This window comes from Prionailurus viverrinus, chromosome D2 (assembly GCF_022837055.1).
Source record: "Prionailurus viverrinus isolate Anna chromosome D2, UM_Priviv_1.0, whole genome shotgun sequence".
Classification (NCBI taxonomy): domain Eukaryota; kingdom Metazoa; phylum Chordata; class Mammalia; order Carnivora; family Felidae; genus Prionailurus; species Prionailurus viverrinus.
Genome location: NC_062571.1, coordinates 65,120,951 through 65,144,505, shown reverse-complemented (window position 1 = coordinate 65,144,505; position 23,555 = coordinate 65,120,951). Strand labels below are relative to the sequence as shown.

Sequence of the window (23,555 nt, the reverse complement as noted above, 5' to 3'; positions counted from 1 at the left end):
AAACCTTGACTTTTAATAGCATATTAAAAACCACAGAAATGGGACGGAGCAGAGAGGCTTAAAAAAATGCATCATTTTGCTACTGCCATTGGTTTCACTGTGCTAATGACATGAAATTATGCCCCAAGGGTCAGTATTCATCATTGTGTTGATTTCTTCCGGAGGTAGACTGCCCTAGTATGTTTTAAAAAGAAAAAGAAAAAAAAAAATCAAGGGGGAAAAAAGTAAGCCCAGATCATCAGCACGCAACAAAGAGAAGAACAAATATATGCGACGATCTGGATACTGTGTTGGTTTCATGACCCATGCTTCTAGGGATGCCATTGCCTATATTTGCAAATATAGACATGACAGGGAAAGCTGACTTCTAAGTAATTCGTGCAAAATGGTTTATTCAAGGAATGAGTCAGTGAGTACAACTGATAGGGAAAAATCTGTTACAAGATGGCCAGCAGGACTGACAGGGGAATTCCAGTCCCCACAGGAAGACTCCCCTTCCGGGTTCTTCTTCCCACCCAGCTCCCCGCATGCGCCAAATGACTACTAATACGGAATGCGGAAGTGACGGACTATGAATTGTTCCCTCTGCTTATGCCTGGGTTCAGACCTCTGGAGAGTGATCTCCTCTGACCTGCCAGTGTGAAATAATCTTGCCTTCCAAGATCTCCGAGTGCTGCTTGGCTCTTCTGCCAGGTGATCCAGACCAGGTTCCGTAACATTTGGTTTCCTGACCGGGAAACCGTGCTGGCCCATTGTTGCCACCTGTTTGGGAAAACGGCGAGGCGGTGACGGAACGAGGAATCGCAACGGAGAAGGCGCGCCCTGCCTGAATTTCGGCAGTCTCCCTCTTGGTGGCCTTAGGCCGGCCCCAGTCTGTCTGCCGTTCCCACTGCACTGGAGGAGACTTGGCCGTGGAGGATCTGGACCCGATGTGGGATACAGGTAAGGCCTGGGGCCCCAGTTCGGTCTGGCCCACCCATAGGGGCAGAAGGGGGACCTGATCACTCCCTGGGGACTTGAGAGGTCTCACAGGTAGAAATTCCGTGGGAGGGAATGTCATAACCTCTGGTGTGTATGTGAGTGAATATGCGACTGGGTCTGGCTTGCCTGCCAGGTTCGATTCTGTGGCTCTATGGGCGGGCACCCTTAAGGTCCCCAGAAGCCCATGGAGTCTGAGTGGGCCTGTCTGTGATTCTGTGGTGAATGGCATACAGTCTATGGCGGCATCGGAATAGTTTCCGGTGGTAAGTCACAAAGCTGAGACTGCTATGGCTAAGTGTCATCTAGGTTCCTTTGGGACACAGCCAGATGGGCATCTGACTGGTCTCCTCATTAGAGGGGTCACCCCTACCCGTCTGTCTGTCTTTTTGACTCCATCCCACGGAACATTGCAGGGTCAGGACAGAGCAAAGAAGGGGTTTTTGGGAGACTATGGAATTAAGGTGACACCTGGCAAGTAAGGACCCTATGCGAGTTGGAATGGCCTACTTTTGGTGTAGGATGGCCTTCGGAGGGAACCTTAGGTGTCCCAATGGTGCACCGCATCTGGCATGTTGTTGGCAGAGACCCAGGTTATCCTGATCAGTTCCCTTATATCGACTCCTGGTTAGAGATTGCACAAACCCTTCCCCCTTGGGTGCGAGTTACCTGCAACAAACAGGGACACGCTAGTGTCTTAGTGGCCTCGACAAAGTGGCCCAAAGAAGGTCAACAGAAGTCCTGACCTCCACAAATTCTTGCTGGTGATCCAGAGGAAGAACCAATCTTACCCCGCTATATGAACCCCCGGTATCCCAATACTCCGCCACCTTCAGTCTCCCCACCACCTCCGGACTCAGCAGATCCTCTCTCCCCCCCAGATCAGTGGCCAAATTCTGCCCTCGGCCTGATTCAGGCATCCTCCAGATGCTGGTCCACACCTGCTGGTACCAAGAGGCTGTCCTCCAGGGCATCTGAGCAGGGGCTAAGAAGCCCATGAATATGCCCTGCAGCAAGGGGAATCCCGGGGATTATTTTGAGGGTCTCTGCGAGGCTTATACCCTGTCTGATCCGAGGCAGAAGAGAGACACGACAAAAGGACAGGGAAGGTCCAGCCGTCAAATGTGGGGAGGCCCCAAACCTCTTTAGCAAGGGATCTCCTACTACAAGGAGAAAGAACATTAAAAGAATAAATATTCCAACTGGGGAAAGTCCCAGAAACCCAGCTGATATGCACAAGAACCCTGCAAAAAAGACCTCATAGGCCTAGCAGGAATAGATTCATATTGAGGGGGACCAGGCTCACTACTTCTTGGCCCCCATGAACCCATGTCAAAATAAAAGTAGGGGGCCAAACTATGACTTTTATGTGAATTTGGGGGCCACACGGTACGGCATGAATTCCTCTACCTACCTGAGTGCCCTATCCCTCTCCTTAGCCAGGATATACTTTCAAAACTGGGGGCCCAAATAACCTTTGAGCCAATGGGACGCACCAGCCTCCAGTTGGACCCAAAGGGAGGCTATTCTGCACCCAAGCCCAACCAAGTGGCCCGCCCGAATTCAGGACTGCCTTTCCCACTGTATGGGCCAAGGACAACCCTCCCCTCCCCCACCGGATTTGCCCACAACCAGGCCCCAGTCATTGTAGAGTTAATCCCAGGGGCTCAACCGCAGAGACAGCGGCAATACCCCCTCCCACAAGAGACAAGGGCAGGCATCCAAGAACACCTGACCAGACTCAAAGAAGCAGGCATTCTGGTTGAGTCCCAATCACCCTGGAACACCCTGCTTTTACCAGTAAAGAAGTCGGTAGGAAAGTACCGACCAGTTCAAGCTCCTTGCACCTGGTGGTCCCAAACCTGTACACCCTCCTCACCCAGATTCCAGGCTCTTCCAGATGGTTTACCTGCCTAGACTTAAAGGATGCCTTCTTCTGCCTTCTCTTGGCACCCCCCCTCCCCCCACGGATCCAACCTTTGTTTTCCTTTGAATGGACTGAACCAGACACAGGGCATCAGATGCAACTGAGTTGGACGTGCCTCCACAGGGGTTTAAACCCACAGGGGTTTAAAAACTCACCTCACCCTTTTTGGGGAGGCACTGGCTGGAGACTGCTGGCTTTCCAAGGGAGGCCACACACTGCACCCTTCTCCAGTATGTGCATGACCTCCTCCTTGCCAGCAATACCTGAGAGAATTGTACAGAGGGCAGAAGGGCCCTCCACCAACTCTCAGACTCAGAGTATCGGGTCTCATGAAAAAAGGCACAGATCTGCCAAGAGCAAGTCCGATACTTAGGCTTCCTCCTTACCCAAGGAAAATGAGCACTAGGGCCAGAGACCTCCCTACCCCAGCGCCAAACTAAGAAGGGGCTACGAAAATTCCTAGGGGCTGTGGGATTCTGCCGAATCCGGATTCCCAGATTCTCAGCACTGGCAATACCCCTCTATAATCTCTTGGTAGGGCCGGATCGAGAACCCCCTGTCTGGAAAGAGGAGGCTGAAGCCACATTCCTAGAGATAAAGTCCGCCTTGGGACAGACACCAGCCCTTGGCCTGCCAAATATAAAAAGCCTTTTAATCTCTTTGTGCATGAGAAGGTAAAGGTCATCCTCAGGGTTCTCACACAGACTGTTGGCCCTTGGCCATGGCAGCAGCATACCTGTTGTAGAGGCTGGACCCGATGGTGGCAGGATGGCCACTGTGCCTTAGGGCACTAGCTAGCAGCCACAGTTCTGCTCATTAAGGAGGCAGATAAACTCACCCTGACAAGAACTAAACGTCAAGGTTCCTCATGCTGTTGTGTCTCTCATGCCTCTCTAACTCTCGGCTAACACAATACCAGGAATCCTCTGTGAGAATCCACGGGTCACTCTTAAAACAGTATGGACACTGAACCCTGCAACTTTCCTACCTTGTGAAGGACATCAGATCATGACTGCTCTTCGGTGATAGATAAGGTATTCACAAGCTGCCCAGATCTTCTTGACCAGGCCCTATAGAACCCAGACCTCACTTTGTTCAGTGATGGTAGCAGTTTCATCACAGAGGGCATTCAAATGACAGGGTATGCAGTGACATGTCTTAATCCAAGCGCTCAGCTCTAGTAAAGACAAGCTCGTCAACAACTCCGGGTACGCCTTTGCTACCATACGCATACATGGGGCAATCCACAAAGAGAGGGGCCTCCTCACCGCGGTAGAGACCAACAGGAACAAGGAGAAAATACTAATGCTCCTCGAGGCCTTCTGGTGTCCAAAAGAAGTTACAGTTCTATGCTGCAAAGGACACCAGGAGCGGGACGACCCTACAGCATAAGGAAATTGTCTAGCAGACAAAGCAGCCAAGATAGCAGCTAATAAGGAGGTAGACATAGCTCCCTCCCTTATCTGCACTGAGACCCCCACCAGGAGTTCAAAGAAGAAATTGTCCCCTGTCCCCGGTTCTGCTTGCCAGCCACAATCCACAGGGATAACAGACCTATGTTCCTGGCTGACATTATACAAACCAGCCTCAAAGCTCAGGGAAAGTAGAGCAGATGAATTGCATACTCAAAGGAACCTTAGTCAAGTTATGTCAGGAAACAGACCTCCCATGGCCGGACCTGTTGGCCCTGGCCCTCCTGCGTGTCCGTTACACATCAGGAACTCAAGATTTCTCCCATTTTAAACTAATATACGGGAGGCCCCCTCCATGTCTAGGGAGCCTCCCAGGGAACCTGCACCAAATAGGGGATAAGGGAGTAAGAGAACACAACGATATACCATTGAGAGGGCCCCAATCTCTTTAGGGTCCCCTGTACGCCCCTTCTCACCAGGGGACTCGGTCTAGGTCAAAGACTGGAAAAAAGACCCTCTCAAACCCGGTGGACTGGGCCTCATACTGTTATTTCGACCACCCCTACTGCCCTCAAGGTCACAAGTATATCACTCCATGGGTCCACCACTCCAGAGTCAATAGTGCCAATCCTGAGGAGCCCCAGAATTGAAAGACTGCCCAAATCCAATCTCTGCCCTGCTCCAGCCACACGCTGGAAGCTGGCTGGTCTACCCATGGCAGAAGCTTGAGGAATCACTGGTCCGATGAAATGAATAGACTGTCCTTACTTCTTGCCATCGGATTGGCAGAGGTTGCCCCAGAAAGCTGGGGAAACAGCGAGAGGTTCCTGCTCACACTCACCTTCCTCTTATGGATAGGATGTTTTGTTGGTATTGATTGCCTCTGATCTGGGCCCCATTTGTAAGAGCAGGGTGTCTTCAGTGGAAGAATCTGAGGGGCTGAAAAGCTTCAATGTGGTGTAAACCTCTATCGGTCTGCTGGTTTGCCTGCCAGTAAGAAGGTTACTAATGCCATTTTGGGAAAGTGTTTTCACTGATGAATGTGCCTCAAGCTTCAGAAAAAAGAGATTAAATCATTCTCAAGATAAAAGTTGGTGCTTAGATTAACCTTCAGCCTTAAGGCCCAGGCTAAATGAGGGGTGTTGCTACCTGTCCTCCCAGGGGCAGGGATAGCCACGGGGATAGGGACTGACATAAGGGGCATAGGCTCTTCTGTGGGACTAACAAGTGGCCGACTCCCTAGTGTCCCTACAGAGTCAAATACGTTCCCTGGCAGGAGTTGCCCTCCAAAACAGACAGGCACTTTTGTTGCCAGGAAAGGGGACACCAACATCTTCCTTGGAGAACAATGCTGTTACTTTGTAAAGTAGTCAGGAATGGTCACAACCAAAGTCAGGGAACTAAGGGAAAGGACGAGCCCATAATAAATGAAGATGATGCCCTCTAATACAGCCTAGATCTGTCTAAAGGGACATCAAAGAGGGGAATGATAGGGAAAAATCTGTTATAAGATGGCCAACAGGACTGATAGGAAAATTCCAGCCCCCAACCAAAGACTCCCCTTCCAGGCTTTTCTTCCCACTCCGCTCGCTGCTCTAATGCGAATGCAGAAGTAACAGACTATAAACTGTTCCCTCTGCTTACGGGATTCAGACCTCTGGAGAGTGATCTCTTCTGAGCCCACCAAAGTAAAATAAACTTCCTGCCTTCCAAGAGCTCCAAGTGCTGCTTGGTTCTTCTGCCAGGTGGTCCAGACCAGGTTCTGTAACACAAGGAGTATTATACTTAGGGAAACTACGGTATTCTAATGGGAACATAGGAAATTAACAAGATTATCCCAGTTAAGAGTAAACAAAAGATCACAATAACAGTAGTAGAATTTTGTTGTGGTTATTGTTGGTTGTGTTCACCTGCAAGAACTCCATTTTCCTCTAATTCTTCCTGATTTGGTAAGGTCAAAAGTGAATTATTTTTGCTATAATTTGTGCCTTTTCTATTATTTTTTCCTGCACTGTTCATATATGATAAAATCAGAGGGAGAAAAGTTACAAACATGTAGTTCAACCCAAATAGTTATCACACTCTCCAGGGGACATCTTATATGCCATTTTTGTTTCTGTTTGTTTGTTTGTTTCTGCTCTATTCCATTGTCTTCTGTTGAGGCTATGGATATTCTATGTTATTTCCTTCCTTCTCTGGTCTATATCTTTGCTCACATGAACTTTCATATTTCATATTCACATACATAAGACCTAGAGAGATGGTAGTTCATTCCCCTACTTTTGATTTATTCTGTTTCCCAGGTACAAAGTAGAACTACTTCATTTCCTCTATGTTTTTACAGAGTTCACTAAGACAGTTCTTTTATTTTACTGATTAAAAAAAAAAAATTAGCCAATCTACTCAACTGTCAGACATAAATTCATGAAGATTGGATTATAAATGATCAATACTCTTCTCTCCTCAAGACCACTTTTGCTCTTTGGCATTAATTTATCGTTCTTGGACCAATTTAGTACTGCTCAACTCTCTTTTCTCTTGAGATAAGATATTTTTCAGAAGGTTACTGGATCCATTATATAAACAGTCTTCTGGAGGGCCTGCCTCACCCATCTTCAGACGTGATCAGATAAATCTAAAACATTGAGAGAATATAATTTAGCTTCCTGCTTGGAAACATCCACTCTAATATATATGTGCACTGTTATTAGTTTGTGTATTTTACATTCAATATATTTTTCCATTGTTTACAAGTATCCACATGTAAAAAAAAAAACCACAAATAAAAATTCAATTGTCATATCATCACAGAGACTCTGAATAACATTTTTTCATATATAAGGCATTTATATAGCTAATTATGAACAGAATGAGGATCTGTTTTGTTTTAATGTTTATTTTGAGAGAGAGTGCAAATGCACGTAAGCAGATTAGGAGCAGAGAGGGAAAGCGAAAATCCCAAGCAGGCTCCACTTGTCAGTGCAGAGCCCAACCAATGCAGGGCTCTATCCCACCAATCATGAGATCATGATTGAGCCCGAGATCAAGAGTCAGCCGCTTAACCTATTGAGCCACTCGGGGGACCCCAAGGATCTGTTTTGGATCATTGTTACTTTCAATTTTAATATTTTAACAATTTAAACATTTAATGGTTGGATGTTTTATGACTTGAGTCCAGTTATCTTTGTATATCCCTCCATTGAGGATATTATGGTTAGTATCTTTTTACCTAAACAGGCAATAGGGAGAACACAGAGTGATATAAGCAAAGACATCCCATTGTTGATACTTGAGCCTGGACTATGAAAGAATTTTATATCTATGATACCCTGACACAGTATTCAATCGCAAAAGTAGGAGTATGAGCCATTGTATGATAGGTCAAACCTTGATCTGTACAATGGACAGAATTATTTGCTTTGGCATCACATAGCTGCAATGTTCATATTAAAATAGCTCACATATTCTTGAATACCCATTTGCAATTCAATAATTATGGAAACTTTGTATTCCTTTAAAATTATTTTCATTTAAAAATTGAGAGCTAGGTTGAAGGTACAACTTGTTAGATGCTGTAACTAGCACTCAGTGACCCACAGTGTAGGTCTGATTTATTATGCAAATACAGAGGCAGAATAATATATTCTGTTTAATCATGCAGAATTTTTTTTTTTGTTTGATGGAGTGTCCAGGCACACAAATGAATATTCTATGAATCTGAAATCTACTTCAGAAAGGAAGGTATTTATAGGGGCTTGTAAGAGCAAGGTGCCAGAGCTGTGATTTACAGAATATGCCTGGTCGATTTGAGAAAAACAGTTTGTCTTTAAACAACTGAATTTTATAATGAGAAAATTACCAAAAGCTTTTAGCTACTCAGGTTATTTAAGTGAAAGATGAATTTGTCCATTATGAGCTATAAAACGCATTGATTACTTGACTTGATTACTTAAATCTTGTGGCCTGAGAATCTTGTCTGACTGATATATCCCCCCTTCACCCAGAATGTATTATTGAAGAATGATTTTTATGATACTGCAGCATTTCAGGTAAGCACTGTTCTCTCAGAAAACATGAGGAGATAATTCACATGGGTAAACGATAATATATTTAGAGGCCAGCAGTATTTGTTGGCAGCCGTTAACCATTTCCACGCCAGTGCCAAAACTCACATCTCAAGTCTAAAACCTGAACTCAGCAGGAGAACCATGAATAATTTGGTTTTTAGCATTTTTCTCAGGGTTCAAATACCTTTCAGCAAAATCATATTTTTTTTTTTGCATGAGAACTGATACATATATCAGAGCAGAATAATTGGGAAAATGTTGACTATATGAATGAATGAATATATGTGGAGATTAGGTTCATGTGGGTTGCCTTGCAGAAGTGAGAATATTGTAAAATTTCTTTATTATTGATGCTAACCTTGAAGGTAGGTACTATTATTCCTATTTTACAGACAAGAAATCTTCAGAGAAGCTATATAACTTTTCCAAAGACATTCAGCTGAGAAACAGCAGCATTAGTATTTCAAAACAGATTTTTCTACCTTTTTGTGTGCTCTTAGAGGAGGACCATTGGTGATTTCAGACTTGATTTTTAATAACCGTAAGGAGAATGTCATGATAAAAGTTATAGAAGGAAACATATGTAAAAGGAAACAACCACCAGAAATTTAAAAAATTGCAGTAATATATTGTTAACATGCCAACAAACTGTGGGCCTACCTAATTTGATGGCTGTCTTCTAGTTCATTTCAAAAATCAGATTAACGTTTATGAGTCAGTTAGTAAAGATTACAATGTTTGTTGCAATTATCCAAACTGAGCTAACTTCTTCAAGATTCCCTGCTCTCTCCACAATCCATGAGAGACTGATGAATCCTCTCAAGAAGAAAATTTTAGAGCTTATTAAAAAAAAAAAAAGAACATAAAAGATACAATTTGCACTCAAACTGACAGATTTTAAAGTTGTATGATTTGTAATGTTTGAAGGAAGCCAAGGCCAAGATTAACTCATGATGTTCTTAAAATTATGATGGCCATCTGCCTTCCAGTATGTTAATGTAGAACCAATCTCAGAGAAGTGCTCCTCATTACTGAAATAATAATAATGTAGAGTGTTGTGCAAATTGCATTTATTTGATTGCTGCATCATTAAGAGTCTTTGATGCTTCAGGGCCATCTCTACAAAAATGTTCAGCAGTAATTTGAAACAATTCTGGGTATTTACTACATTCAGTCTTGTTCATATTCATTATTTATTTACTTTTTAATTTTTAGGTAATTCTCCCAGAAGACAGTTGAATAGAGAAATAATTTTTGCTTTTAAAAGTTTATTAAATGGGGGGCACCTGGGTGGCTGAGTCAGTTGAGTGTCCAGCTTCGGCTCAGGTCATGATCTCACAGTTTGTGGGTTTGAGCCCCCCGTTGGGCTCTGTGCTGACAGCTTAGAGCCTGAAGCCTGCTTTGAATTCTGTGTCTCCCTCTCTCTCTGCTCCTCCCCTGCTCATGCTGTCTCTCTCTCTCTCCTTCAAAAATGAATACAAACATTAAAATTAAAAAAAATAATAAAAGTTTATTAAATGATAGTACCTATTTCTACTTGAGGTTGTAATTTTTTTTTTCTTTCTGTCTTTATCCTTAGTTGCCATGAGGATGAGAGCTGCTTTGTTCTATCTGATGGCTACTTTTCTGGTTCTGTGATTTGGGGAAGAAGGGGAACAGATTTCACAAAATCCCCTTCATGTCCTTACTTAGGATGAGGCAAAGAAGAAAAGGTACAAGAAATAGAACTCCTGTTGATGGTTCCCCAAATGGCTTTTGCCCTTGCCTTTCTTCTCTGTAGCTGTGTTATCAGCATTTCCTTCTTCACAGTACCACATGTACCGTCCTGGGGCAGCACAGTCATGGGGCAACAAAGGCACAAAATGGGGCCTGTAGAGGATCCAATGGTTGGCCAAGGTAATGTACCACTAAACTTCATAGTTTATTTATTTATTTTGAAAAAGAGTGAGAGTGCGAGTGGGGGAGGGGCAGAGAGAAAGGGAGAGAGAGTGAGGATCCCAACAGGCTCCTCACTGTGAGCGTGGGGCTCAAACTCATTAACCACAGATCATGAGCTGGAAGCAAGAGCCTGATGCTTAACCCACTGAACCCACTTCTAACCACTAAACTAGCCAATAGAATATGATCCCTCTGAAAGTAGAGACCACAGGTGTTTTGCATTAGTATCTCCAGTGCTCTAGCACATAGTAGGAGTCAAAAATTTTTATTTAGAGAATGAAACTGACAATCTCACTTTCTTCCCTTCTCTACACCTAAGTGTATTCTTACCAGCAATTTGTGACTCCTTATGCTTAAAGGACTGAAAAAGTCTTCTTAGGAGGAATAACCAGTCTGCTTGGTAGAGTTTGTTGGAGAAGGAACACCAACGTTTGGGACAATGTCAAAAATAAATAAATGCTGGGCATCTGGGGGGCTCAGTCGGTTAAGTGTCTGACTCTTAATCTCCACTCAGGTCATGATCTAACAGTTCATGGGATCAATCCCCACATCAGTCTCTGCACTGATGGCATTGAGCCTGCTTGGGATTCTCTCTTTCCCTTTCTCTCCGCCCCTCCCCCTGCTAGTGTGCTCTCTGTTGCTTGCTCTATCTCTCAAAATAAATAAATAAACATTAAAAAAAGAAAGAAACAAATTTGTTGGAGGTGTGGTGGAAGGATGGACAGAGAGAGGAATAAATTGCAGTAGATCCTTAGCAGATGAATGAACACAATAAGAAGGGATAGCCAGAAGGGTTCAAAAGTGATCTGAAACAAATACCTATTTCAGTGACCTCATCGGGTTAATATGAAGAGCCTGTGCTCCGAATCATAGGAAGAATAGTTATAAATATGTCAAAGAGTATTGTTGTGAGTTTGAAGCTACTAGTTCATCACATGCCTTTCCCCTCCACATTCTGAATCAGTGGGCCAGCTTTATTTCTGCCTATTTTGATTAAAAAACCTAGAAGGACGGGGCACCTGGGTGGCTCAATTGGTTGAGCATCTGACTTCAGTTCAGGTCACAGTCTCTCAGTTTGTGAGTCTGAGCCCCACGTCGGGCTCTGTGCTGACAGCTCGGAGCCTGGAGCCTGGTTCAGATTCTGTGTCTCCCTCTCTCTCTCTGCCCCTCTGCTTCTTGTGCTCTGTCTCCGTCTTCCTCTCAAAAATAAATAAACATTAAAACAACAACAACAACAACATAGCAGAAACATGAATTTAGGTTTCCTAACAGATCCTTTCTCCTCTCTAAACATAAAAAGCAGGTGGGATGGCAGGCTGCATTTGCAGAGCACACACTCACCTGGCTGGATATATGGAAGGTGACAGACAACCCCCCACCTTATCAAGCGTAGAAAGGGCAAGATCCCGAGATCCAAGCAGCACAATCAGCATTTCCCATATTAGCCCTGCCTGAGAGAGAAGTAAGGACAATTGACAGTAGTAACTTCAGTGGTCTCACCAATCAAATAAATGATCCCTCTGCCAACAGGGAGAGAGGGAAGAGGGGTAGATTCTTTTTCCCCATTCTCTCTGAGTATTAGAAGTTCCTTGTATACAGGTTGGCAAGAGTGAAGGGGAAGGAAATGATTTCTATAAATATTATCGTCTCCGTTATCATCCCTTCTCTTTCAGTGGCAAAGGATTCATCTCTCTGTGAGGATCTTAGGGGCACAGGCTCAGTGACGGCAAGACGGCAGATAATTTCACAGTGAGTAGTGCCTAGTGGGAGCTTTGGACACGGTTTCTCTCTGGCTACCGGAACTCATTCTAATGACACTGGATAGTAAATTCTGGACCCTGGTTGTGTCATACTCTGAATATCCTTCCTACTAGTTTACAACTGTAGGAGCTCCTCAAACTCTGTAGGAAGTATTGCATGAAAGCATCTTTTATGAGATGGGTGAGTATGAAAACTCTACAGAAATTCTCTTCACACACTGATTCCTCTTTGGATCTCTTTTTGTAGTTCACAATAACAGCAACATTTCTATTAAATTAGAAGGGCACAAGCTACAGAATTTAATCTTAGTAGTGCTTAGGTTGTCCTCTCTCTCACTCTCTCCTCTCTCTCTCTCTCTCTCACACACACACACACACGCCCACACACACACCCACACACCACACATACAGCCAAAAAATTGTGATTGAATGATTTATAAGCCTTTCTACATAAATGTGAACTGGAGGTTACATGCGTGTGTGGAGGGGGGCTATTCTTTATAAAGAATTATTCTTTATTATGAGATACAGATGACAGCAGCAGCTACAATTATAAGCCGATTAGGTAGATAATTGACAACACAAGCGTACTGTGGTTGTGTTCCTTTTGTTTCAATTGTGTTTAATACAAGTGGCATTCTGTACTGTTCACAGAGTGAGGCTTCTAATCAAGGCACAGATGATCTTCTAATTAACTGCCTTTTGTCTGATCCTCTGGAATAAAATGTAGTTTTGTTTAGGGAAATCAAGTAGGTGTCAGACTCATCCCAGACTTTATTACGGGGCTCCTCTCTTTGCTTTGCAGTGGCTTTATCATCAGAGCCACAAAATTAGCGCTTATACACTGTGAGTGCCATGCAATCACTGAGTAAATCATACCAGTATCTTTACCAACCAGGCATATTACAAAATTCTGAATTGTGACTTGGTCGTATTTTCCAATTTTGTCTCCAGTGGTTTTGATTGTTATCACAATCAGCTTGTAAAATCATTTCCTAGTCATTGATTCTGATGCATGGCTGCACATTAGAATCACCTGAGAGGTTTTTAAAAACCATAAATGCCCACATTTCCACCCCAGAATAATGTAATGAGTCTCTAGAGGTAGGAGGACCTCGTGGCAGGTGATTCTAATATGCACCAGAGTTGAGAATCACTGACGGAGACCAAAGGTCAGCTTTCTCATTTTTTTTTTTTTCTGTAAAGCCCAGATGGGAAATATTTTAGGCCCTATCACAACCACACAATTCTGTAATAACTAAGTAACTGCCATCCAGCAGCCATAAACAATATGTAAACAAAGAGGTATGGCTGCATCCTGGTAAAACTCTATATGCAACTGTGAAATTGTGATTTATAATAAGAAATATTTGGTCTTTGTCCTCATTTCTGTCCCAGAGCTCCTGAAACTTTTGGAATTTTCTAAATGATGAGGGTGTTTTTTGTTATATAAATCAAGTGACTTTCTGAATGTACTTAAGGATGCCAGACATCCGCTGAGAAGTCAGCGCCTGGAGGTTGAATCGGTCGCCAATGGCCTACATTTAATCACTTGTGCCTATGTAATGAAGCCTCCATAAAATCCCAAAGGGATGGGGTTTGGAGAGCTTCTGGATTCATGAAAATGAGATCTGGGAGGTGCCACGCTTGGACCCCTGGAAGCTCTGTGCCTTTTCTCCACATGTAGCCTGAGGCTTCTCTCCCATCTGGCTGTTTCTGATTTACATCCTTTTATAAGAAACCATGATCTAGTAAATAAAATGTTCTTCTGAGTTCTGTCCTTCTAGCAAATTAATCAACCCCAAGGAGGGGGTCGTTGGACCCTCAATCTATAGCTGGTGGATCAGAAGCATAGGTAAGGACCTGAGACTGTGACTGGCATTTAAAGTGGGAAGGGAGGGGAGGTCTTGTGGGGCTGAGCACATAACCCATAGAATCTGATGCTGCCTCTGGGCGAAGAGTATCAGCATTGAATTGAATTGTAGGACCCCCAGCTTATGTCAGAAAATCGCTTGGTATGGGGCCTCCTCCCATGCACACACACGTTGTTATTAGGTTCCATAATCCTTTCAATAACCAAAGGCAGTGTTAAAATTCAGCTGACTAGATTTTAAAAATCTAATTGGCTTTATTAATTGATTTCATTAATCAAGCAGCATCCCATCTGTCAAGCAGAGAGAGGCACCAAGGAGTTGTACAAAATGCGAGGTTTTTATAGGAAAGAGGGTGGGGCAAGGAAATAATTAACCAAAGAAAAGAAAGGATTATTTCCAACAAGGTTGCTTTCCCTTAGGGGGAAAAGAGCAGGGCTCTTACCTTGCAGATGACCTCATCTGTTGAGGTGGGTATTGGAGAGGACCCCTGTGACAAACTGCCTCTTTGGGGTGGATGAGGAAATTCTTGAACAAGCCTTTCTGGGGGAGGTTGAACTATTGAGTAGGTTAAGTACTAAGCCCCGGTTTGGTGATTTGGCCTAAATGACTCATTTTGGACCTATGCTTTTCTTTTTAACACGAACAATGTTAAAATGTACGTGGTCTGAGATGAAGGATTTGGATTCAATACTAATTTTTGCCTCAGAATCGGTGATTAATTTAATAAATGGGCGTCCATCATGATGTGCTGACAGCAGAATATACTAAAGAGAGCATTAGCTTTGTAACCGAACCAATGTGACCTGACTCCTTGGCAAGTCACAGATGCACTAGGTGAGCTGTTGCACAAAGTGAACTTTGTTTGCAGCAAATAAAGAGATCACAGGGAATCATTTCCAAAGCTGTAACTCGGAGAGCAAGGGTGAATGAGTTCCTTTTATTTAGACTTAAGGTGAATATTTAGAAAGGAGAGCCTTGTCCTTGTTTGTAGAGGTGGGCAGAAGGCCGTGCATCTTTAGGAAATGTGCCTAACACACACATTGTCTGTTATGTAAATGAGGTTTGTGCTCCTCCTTGGGCGGAGATTTTAGAATCACAATGAGGTAAAGGCAGTTTATTCCAGAGGTCACTCCAGGGTCCATCTGTGCAGGTGTGAGTCTGGGGTTATGTTCAAACTGGTCTTCCTGTGGGCAGTCATTATTGCTTGAGGGGTAGTTTCGGTTTCCTTCATGGGGTGTTACCCCCACAGGGTCCTTTTTCTGAGTTAAGAGATAAGCTGGACAGAAAAGCTTAAGGAAAAATGTGAGACAAATGTCAGCGAGTATAAACAGGTGAGTAGTAAAGGTCAGGTCTTGGGGTCTAGCTGGTGACAGCTTTAAAGTAAAAAAGTATCTGGGTTCGAAACCTTGCTTACACTGCCACGATTTGCTGCATAAAAATGAGAATGCCATTCAGCATATGTGAGACACAGCGTCTTCACTTCTAAAATAGGAATAAGGCTAGGACGTCAGGGTGTAACCGAATCAAGGAGAGTTTGCTTCGCTCCTTGGTGCGTCAGAAACTGTTCCAGGTGGAGTTGTCGCACAAAGAAAACTTTATTTGCAGCACATAGGAGACCACAGGGGATGGCTTCCAAAGCTGTGACTCCGAGAAAGGGTGAAGGGGGGTTCCTTCTGTTCAGGGTTAGGGTGAAGATTTAGACAGGAAAGCCTTGTCATCTGATACTGTGACTGAGCAGAAGGTGGCGCATGCGCCTTGAGGAAACATGCCTACGCACACTGTATGTTATGCAAACGAGGCTGAGTTTAGGCCCTGACTCGCGCCCCTGCAGACTCGCGCCCCTGCAGATGGACCGTGGAGTGACCTAGACCGAAAGCTCCCAGTGGTCTGGATGGTCTGGCCTGGCTGGAGGTCTTGTCAGGGCACTTGATACCCCCTCGAGGGGCAGTTTTGCTTTCCATTTGCCTGAGTTAAGAGATAAGCTGGAAAGAAATGCTTAACAAAACTCCTGGGGCAAAGGGTAGAGCATATGGGCAGTAAAGGTCAGGTCTTGGGGTCTACCTGGTGACAAAGGGACCATGGTGCTGCTGAATTTCTCAGGAAAATTCAGTAGTTTCCCTAGCCAATAATACTTTATTGCGCATTTACCATATAGTAAGTGCTGTTCTAATCATTTCTATTCATCAACTTATTTCATTCTCCTGTGGGGAAAGACAAAGATAAAAATGACACGGACTTGTCTTCACTGAATTTCCACCACAGTGGAGAAAAATATGTATATTCATAAACTGCTACATTTCAGGAATTTATTTCAGAACGTGGTAAACTGGTCCTTGCTAAAAGATTTGCTGCGATATACTAGGTATTAGGGAGGGAGAATCACATTCAGGTGTGTTAATTAAAATCTTCAGAAAATGGGGCCCCTGGGTAGCTTAGTTGAGCATCCCATTTTGGCTCAGGTTATGATCTCACGGTTCATGAGTTTGAGCTCCAAATCGGGCTGTCTACTGTCATCACAGAGCCTGCTTTGGATCCTCTGTCCTCCACCCCCCCGCCCCTCCCCCCTCCCAAAAAAGTATTAAAAAAAAGTCTTCAGGAAAACAGCTGGTAGTAAGACGTGGTGCCTGAAGGCTGGGTGTAATTTCACCTTGCAGGTCTAGGAGTAGTGGAAGGAAGTTGGACAAAGATGGGGAAGTGGGGAAGCAGGAGATGTGTTTAGGGAGGAAGGCTTCATTCGCCCTTGTGCTAGTGGAACAGAAAGTGTTACTGCAGCTTAGAGTCACAACGTGCAGGAATCAGATTTCCAGGTTACATAGTGGAACCTATTATAAATCAACAGAGAAATATTTGAGGATTGTAGAGGTGATGCTATGTTTTGAGCTGTGATTTAGAACAATGAATCTGACGGTGGGGGGAGGGAATTGTGGTATTGTTCCTTCCTTCTACTCATTTCATAGAGTTGTTGTGATGATTAAATGAGTTAATAGAGTAGAGCTCTTAGAGCAGTGTCTGGCAAAGGGTGAGAACTGTACAGGAATTGTTATTGTTCCATAAATGATATGAAACCATTATCTAACCTTTAAACAAGTATCTTTTTTTTTTTTTTTTTTATTTGTCTAGTGCAACATAGCTCTAAAAGACAATCATAGATGTATTTGCATCATACATTCTGTACTGATGTTAAGGGCACAAAAATGCTAACGCTTGAAAATAGGGCAAAAGAGGTTGGGGGCAAGCCTGTCAGTGTCATGCTAGTGTATTACTAAGCCTGTCCACAAACTGTTTAACTTGGGCCCACTGCCTTTGCAAAGTAACCATAGGAGGTTTTGAGCTTAGGCAAGACCGAGTGCCTGGAAGTGCAGCCGTGGAACATTGGATAGATTCAAATAGGAGACAGGAAACCAGAGCTCAGTTAAGCTTTCCAGCTAAGAAGCTGTGAGAATTTTAACCACAGTGATGGTATCAGACGTACAAAGGAGAACTCAGATTTAAGAGCCTCGATAAGTTCAACACCATGGCAAAGCAGAGGATGGCTAAATGGCAAGAAATACAAAGTCTACATCAGTGTTTTCTAAACAGTGGAGTCGTTAACAAAAGTCAGGAGGTCTCAAGGAGGAGGTGATTAGTGGCGAAGCTGTGGTCGATTTGTGGTCGATTTCTTTCGACCATGTTCTGTTGGAGGTATTCAGAGCAGAGCTATCCTGCAGGTAGTTGGAAATGTGAAAATTAATCAAAACCAAGTGGGAATCCTGCAATTCCATGAATTGGGTAACTGTGAGAAACCATGAGCAAGTTTCCCTGCAGAGATATCCTACCACCTGTTCCTTTCCTGTTGACTCAAGATTTGGTCAAGTCAAGGAAATTCAAAGGACATACTTGATTGTGCAAGAAGCCAACTTCACTCTAGGAAATCACTAATCTATTCTAACTGTATGCCAAGGTAAGATGATTTTCTCTACCTGTGTGCATTAAGGGGCATGTTTTACATAATACTTCTCAGAGCAGATCCATGTGCCATAGAAAGCTAGTTAATTTTGTTCTGTTTTGTTTTCTCATTTCATGGTGGATACATTTGATATACTTCTTTTATTTACTCAAGGTGAATGGATGCCAAAAATGTGAAGAAGTCAAATATTAAATTTTAAAATGGGAAAGTATGCAAAAAGCCCACATAGCTCTCTGCACCTTTTCCTAGGGTTCTGTGGACTTAGAGTTGAACAGTGTTGAATGAAGGTCTTGTAAGAAACCATGTAGATAAGAGAAGGCTGAAGGAGTTGGAGTAACATTTGAGGGTAGCTGGGAATCAGGAAAAGTTTCTGAGATGAACATGTGCACAATCAGATTCCTTCAGGTGTTTGATGTAGACTAGTATAGCAGCCAAGTTGACAAGGAAACAGGTGAGTTAGGAGGCTCTTGAAGTGAATAGTGGCAAAGTATATGAAAGACACCAGAGGAGTGGAATTGATAATATTTAGCAAATGACTAGTTGAAAGGAAAGGAAGGTGAGAAACATGCATCAAAGGCCACCATATTTTTCAAGCTTGAATGGCTGAAGAATGTTAGTTCAATTAAACAGGTCAGGAAAGCTGATAGGAGAAGATGTGGCTTTGTTCCTCGTTCTGGAGCAGGGAGGACTTTGAACATGAAAGTTAGATTATCTGTTAAGGACCTTTAAAGAAAGGTGAGATGTGTGTGAGGTGAAGGTTAGGGAAAGAAGAGGGCATGGGTGACTCTTTGGGTTGGAATTGAGCAGAAGGAGGAGAGGTTTTCGTTTTGCCCACATACCCACTGATCCACCAGTGGATTCCAGGCCCATTTCCTGATTCAAGCTTCTAGGAAGTGTGATGACAAAAGACTGATCCATACGTGGTGGGTCACTGCCTCAAAGTCACCAAGGGCCGGACACGGGATTGTGTATGTTCAAGGGATGGGAAGCTACTAGAAAAGTGTGGGCTCTCTCTTCAATGCATACACCATCTCCTAATGTTTGAGGGTTCCCTCTGTGTTTTTTGTTTGTTTGGTTGGCTGGTTGATTTTGATTTCTCCTTTCAGATAATTCAAGACTAACTACAACATATTTGTCATTTTTTTCCAAACAAACGTCTGCTGATTTCACTTAGTAATTCAAGAAAGGTATAGGCTTTGCTTCTCTCTCAAAATATCCCCAGGCCAACCCTTTTCATTTTACTTTCCTGCTTCATTAAAAAATGTGTACTTCTGCTTTGGGAAAGCTACACTTATAAAAATCTATTTTTATTTTTTTTTAATTTTTTTTTAACGTTTATTTATCTTTGAGACAGGGAGAGACAGAGCATGAACGGGGGAGGGTCAGAGAGAGAGGGAGACACAGAATCGGAAGCAGGCTCCAGGCTCTGAGCTGTCAGCACAGAGCCCGACGCGGGGCTCGAACTCACGGACCGTGAGATCGTGACCTGAGCTGAAGTCGGACGCTTAACCGACTGAGCCACCCAGGCGCCCCAAAAAATCTATTTTTATTTTTTTGCTAACCTTTGTCCGATACCCACAAGTAGTAGTGGCATATAGAATAGTGGTATAAGGGTATAAGTATAGTTTCCCACTAGGCAATTTAAGGGATACTAACAATAGACTGTGGTTAAATTAACTGTCAGATGGTCCTCCTCACCATGACCTTTTGTTTAGGGTGGCAAAACTAAACCCTCCATTGTTATGTGGCGACAACCCCGCAACCACCCACCTCCACCTCCCCCCCAAAAAAGACAAAAGCAAAACATACAAGAAAGCAGTTGAAGTCATGAATTCCTATACAATCAGTTTTACACAAGTAGTTAGTAATCAGTTGTTGGAATGCATTCAGAGGGTATTCGTACTTGGCATTTGGGTAGCCCTTATTTACAGTGAGCACATTTCTGAATTGTGTTAATGAAACTGATGCTGATATAATCATTTCTTTTCTACAGTTCTTCTCAATTTGGTTTCATTCTCTAGCCCTTTTGAAAGATCCTAGGGAATAATGTGAGAATAATTGTCCCCATAATCTACCACAGTCATGGCTTTTTCTAGCATCCCTTTATTTATTTATTTATTTAAAAAGAATTTTTTTAACGTTTATTTATCTTTGAGACAGGGAGAGACAGAGCATGAACGGGGGAGGGTCAGAGAGAGAGGGAGACACAGAATCAGAAGCAGGCTCCAGGCTCTGAGCTGTCAGCACAGAGCCCGACGTGGGGCTCGAACTCACGGACCACGAGATCATGACCTGAGCCGAAGTCTCGGACACTCAACTGACTGAGCCACCCAGGCGCCCCTCTAGTGTCCCTTTAACAGTGGCCATTGACCTAGTTACTTTTAAAATAATCAGTTGTTTCATTGAACTAACCCCATGATGGTGGTAGCTAAAGGCACTTTTTTTACTCCCTAATGGGGATTTACAAACAAGTTGAAGAAAACCATTGCATTTGATAGTGACAAATACCTTTTATTATCTTCACTCATTTTTTTTTTACTGGTATTATTAGAGTCATTTTCCAGTTCAGTAACAATTTCTAGTCCTACACTCATTGAAAACATGCAGATCTTCACTGTGTCTTTATCCTGTTGCCTTAAAAAAAAAAAAAAAAAAAAAGTAGCTTCCAGATTCTATGATGAGACAATTGCCTCCTGAGAGGCAGATTAAGTAAAATTCATTTCTATTTTTGTTAGTACTGGCGATGACTCTAAAACCAGGCACCTTCTCACCAGTAATTACTTTGTGGCAGCCTTCATTTCAGGAGGTGCCAATGAATGGAATCACACCAATCTGTCTCTAACACCACTGGCACATCAATGAAAAGAAAAATTGCACGGAGGATAAAAAACACCTATGTCTGAAACAAAACAAACAAAGGAAGGGCTCTAAGAGCATTTTTTATCAGCACAACAGTGTCCGTTTGGTGATGATGATTCACGGAATTAGTGATAGAGAGCTTCTGGTTCTTGGTAGGTGTATCTTAAAGCAAAATACACGACCCCATGCCAAGTGTTGCTGGTGACAGTACTTTGAAATGATAGGTTGTCTCAGAAAATTTCTTTCTTTGTTCACGCAGGCTAACGTTGTTATATATACGTACATACATATATGTATTTGACTCCTCACTGAGAATAACCTGTTCATCATTAATTCTTTATAACACTCAACACTCAACATTGTCCACTCTGAACTGAAGGCAACCCAACTCAAAGGGGGTTAGGCAAAAGGAAGTTTCTCACACACCCTCTCTTCTCAAAATTGCATCACTGAAAAGCCCAGTTTGGAGTTTGTTCTATTCACAACTATATTCCATACCTTGAGTAATGTGATTAGAGTTTAGTCTATTTGTCTCCATTTGTCAGTTTATCCTTCTCTTGGGCTGTATTCTTTTTTTTTTTTTTAATTTTGTTAATGTTTTTATTTGTTTTTGAGACAGAGAAAGAGCATAAGCAGGGGAGGGGCAGAGAGAGGGAGACACAGAATCTGAAGCAGGCTCCAGGCTCTGAGCCGTCAGCACAGAGCCTGACATGGGGCTTGAACTCACCGACTGTGAGATCATGACCTGAGCTGAAGTTGGATGCTTAACCGACTGAGCCACCCAGGTGCCCCTCTTGGGCTGTATTCTTAAGCGGGTTTCCACTTTATGACGGTGTTCGCAGCTCGAGGCTTTTGTCTCATTAGCTGAGCATAATCAGCAATTCCATGCCTGCCTTTCATTGGTTTGGATCCCAGGCCCATGTCTGACTCAGTTACTCCAACTAGATGTCATGAAGGGTGTTTAATTGACCAGACACGGGTCATTTGTCAAAGCTTGGGATAGAGGTAGAAGAAGGATGGTTTTCCATTGGAAAAACATATTATTTCAGTTAATACTTTATGGGTACAATTATTGGTATATGGGTGAATGGATGAGAGACACATACAAATAATGTCAAAAAAATCTACCAGCTTTTGAAATGCTTTAACCAGTGGTTCTCTTTTCAGTCCTTGGGCAGAACAAATCTTTTACCACTTGGCATTTTCATGGCACTCATAGGTGTTTTGACCATAGCCTTTTTTTATACTGCCACATAATGATCATTGGCATTACTATTTCCTTAGACATTTTCTCTTCTATAGAAATGTGAGATCCAAGAAGGCAGAGAAAAAGTCCTTTTTTATCTTGTATAACCTCCAACACTCTCCATAGTAGAGTCTCAATAAAAATGGTACAAATGATTTCATAGTTTGTTCTCATCTATTTAAACTATTGAACTTTAGTTGCCTTTTTTACCCCCTCACTTCAAGTTCTGGTTTTCCTTCCTCTGAGAAGATTGTATAAAGGGTTTTTACTTTTACTGTTCATTTTCTAAGATTGTATTGACTTATTAAATCAATAAGGGAAACCTCATGTCATCTCCTCCATGAAGTCTTTCTCAGGCACCCTGGTCTTTATAGATCATTGCCTGTTTATTAAATGTGTTAATAACATCCTTTCTTGCTATTTTAACACCACTTTATGTGTTTTTATATCCTCTCTAGTCAACTACATTAAAATACCATAACTTACCTTCTATTCCTCTGCGGTTCTTGAGAACAATTAAATAGATGCTTGGTTAATGTATGGCATATTGAAAAAGTGTGCAACACAAGAAATCAAAGGGAAAAATATATTGAGATGTTAGAGATGGCTGAAAAGAGCTCAGCTAAATATGTATGTTAGTGATATAGACTAAAATACCAACCATCAAATCTGTCTCAAGGTAAAAACAGATGACATTTCTTCATTTCCTAATTTTCTACCCCAGATATGTTCTCTTATGTAGTTAGAAAAAAGGGCAGGTTTTAGAAAAATCCAAAGGGGGAAAATTTGGTTTTGTATTACTCATACTTCTCAAATCTAATTTTATCAATAATTATCCTGTTGAATGTGTATGTGTGTGTATGTGTGTATATCTATGTGTATGATTATATAATGTTTGTAAAGATAAACTACAGATCGGCTTCTGGTCATGGCTATTTTAAATTCTGAATTAGTGGTATTTACATTGGCAATGACTTTGTATTCTTGGATATACTATTGTATTAATTTGCATACAAAATTCAATAGGTAAGAATCTTTTTGCCTAGAATTTTCAAAAGATAAAGGAATAGTCTTTAAATAATATAATAATTACCTTAAAACATTATATCATAACACAGTGGAGAAAAAGAGGGCTGAAAAATTGGATGGTAATTCCCTAAGCTTTGCATTAAATGTTGCAAAGAAAGGATCACAGTAAATTTGTGATACACATGTCTGATAAATGTGTTAAGTGCCCTAAATTCTTCAATTTTGATTAAAGAGAAAGGCACATACTTTAGAATATCACATGTTTAGACAGAATACGTTTATATTCTACACATAAATTCTATTTATATTCTTGATTGACTAAAGAAGTAGGAGAATCAAAATACTACATTTAAATTTTCCTGGGTAAATATTCAGTTAGGACTCCCAGAATTTTGTGTTATTTGATTTAGGAAAGATAGTTCATACATGACAGTGTTAATGGTATGTGTTTCAAACTAGATGCCTCAACTGTATGAATGTATTTAGGGGGCTTATATGATCATTGAAAAAAATGTATTG

At 42.4% G+C, this 23,555-nt stretch overlaps 1 long non-coding RNA gene across 2 annotated transcripts in view; it reads left to right on the top strand.

The window, feature by feature from the left end:
* The first annotated feature begins 391 nt into the window (after window positions 1-391).
* Window positions 392-23,555, top strand: part of LOC125148256 (uncharacterized) — a 50,297-nt gene continuing 27,133 nt past the window's right edge. For both annotated transcript variants that reach the window (XR_007145473.1, XR_007145474.1), the window contains exons 1-2: window positions 392-942; window positions 11,996-12,071. This is a non-coding gene — a long non-coding RNA (uncharacterized LOC125148256). The remainder of the gene's footprint in view (window positions 943-11,995; window positions 12,072-23,555) is intronic.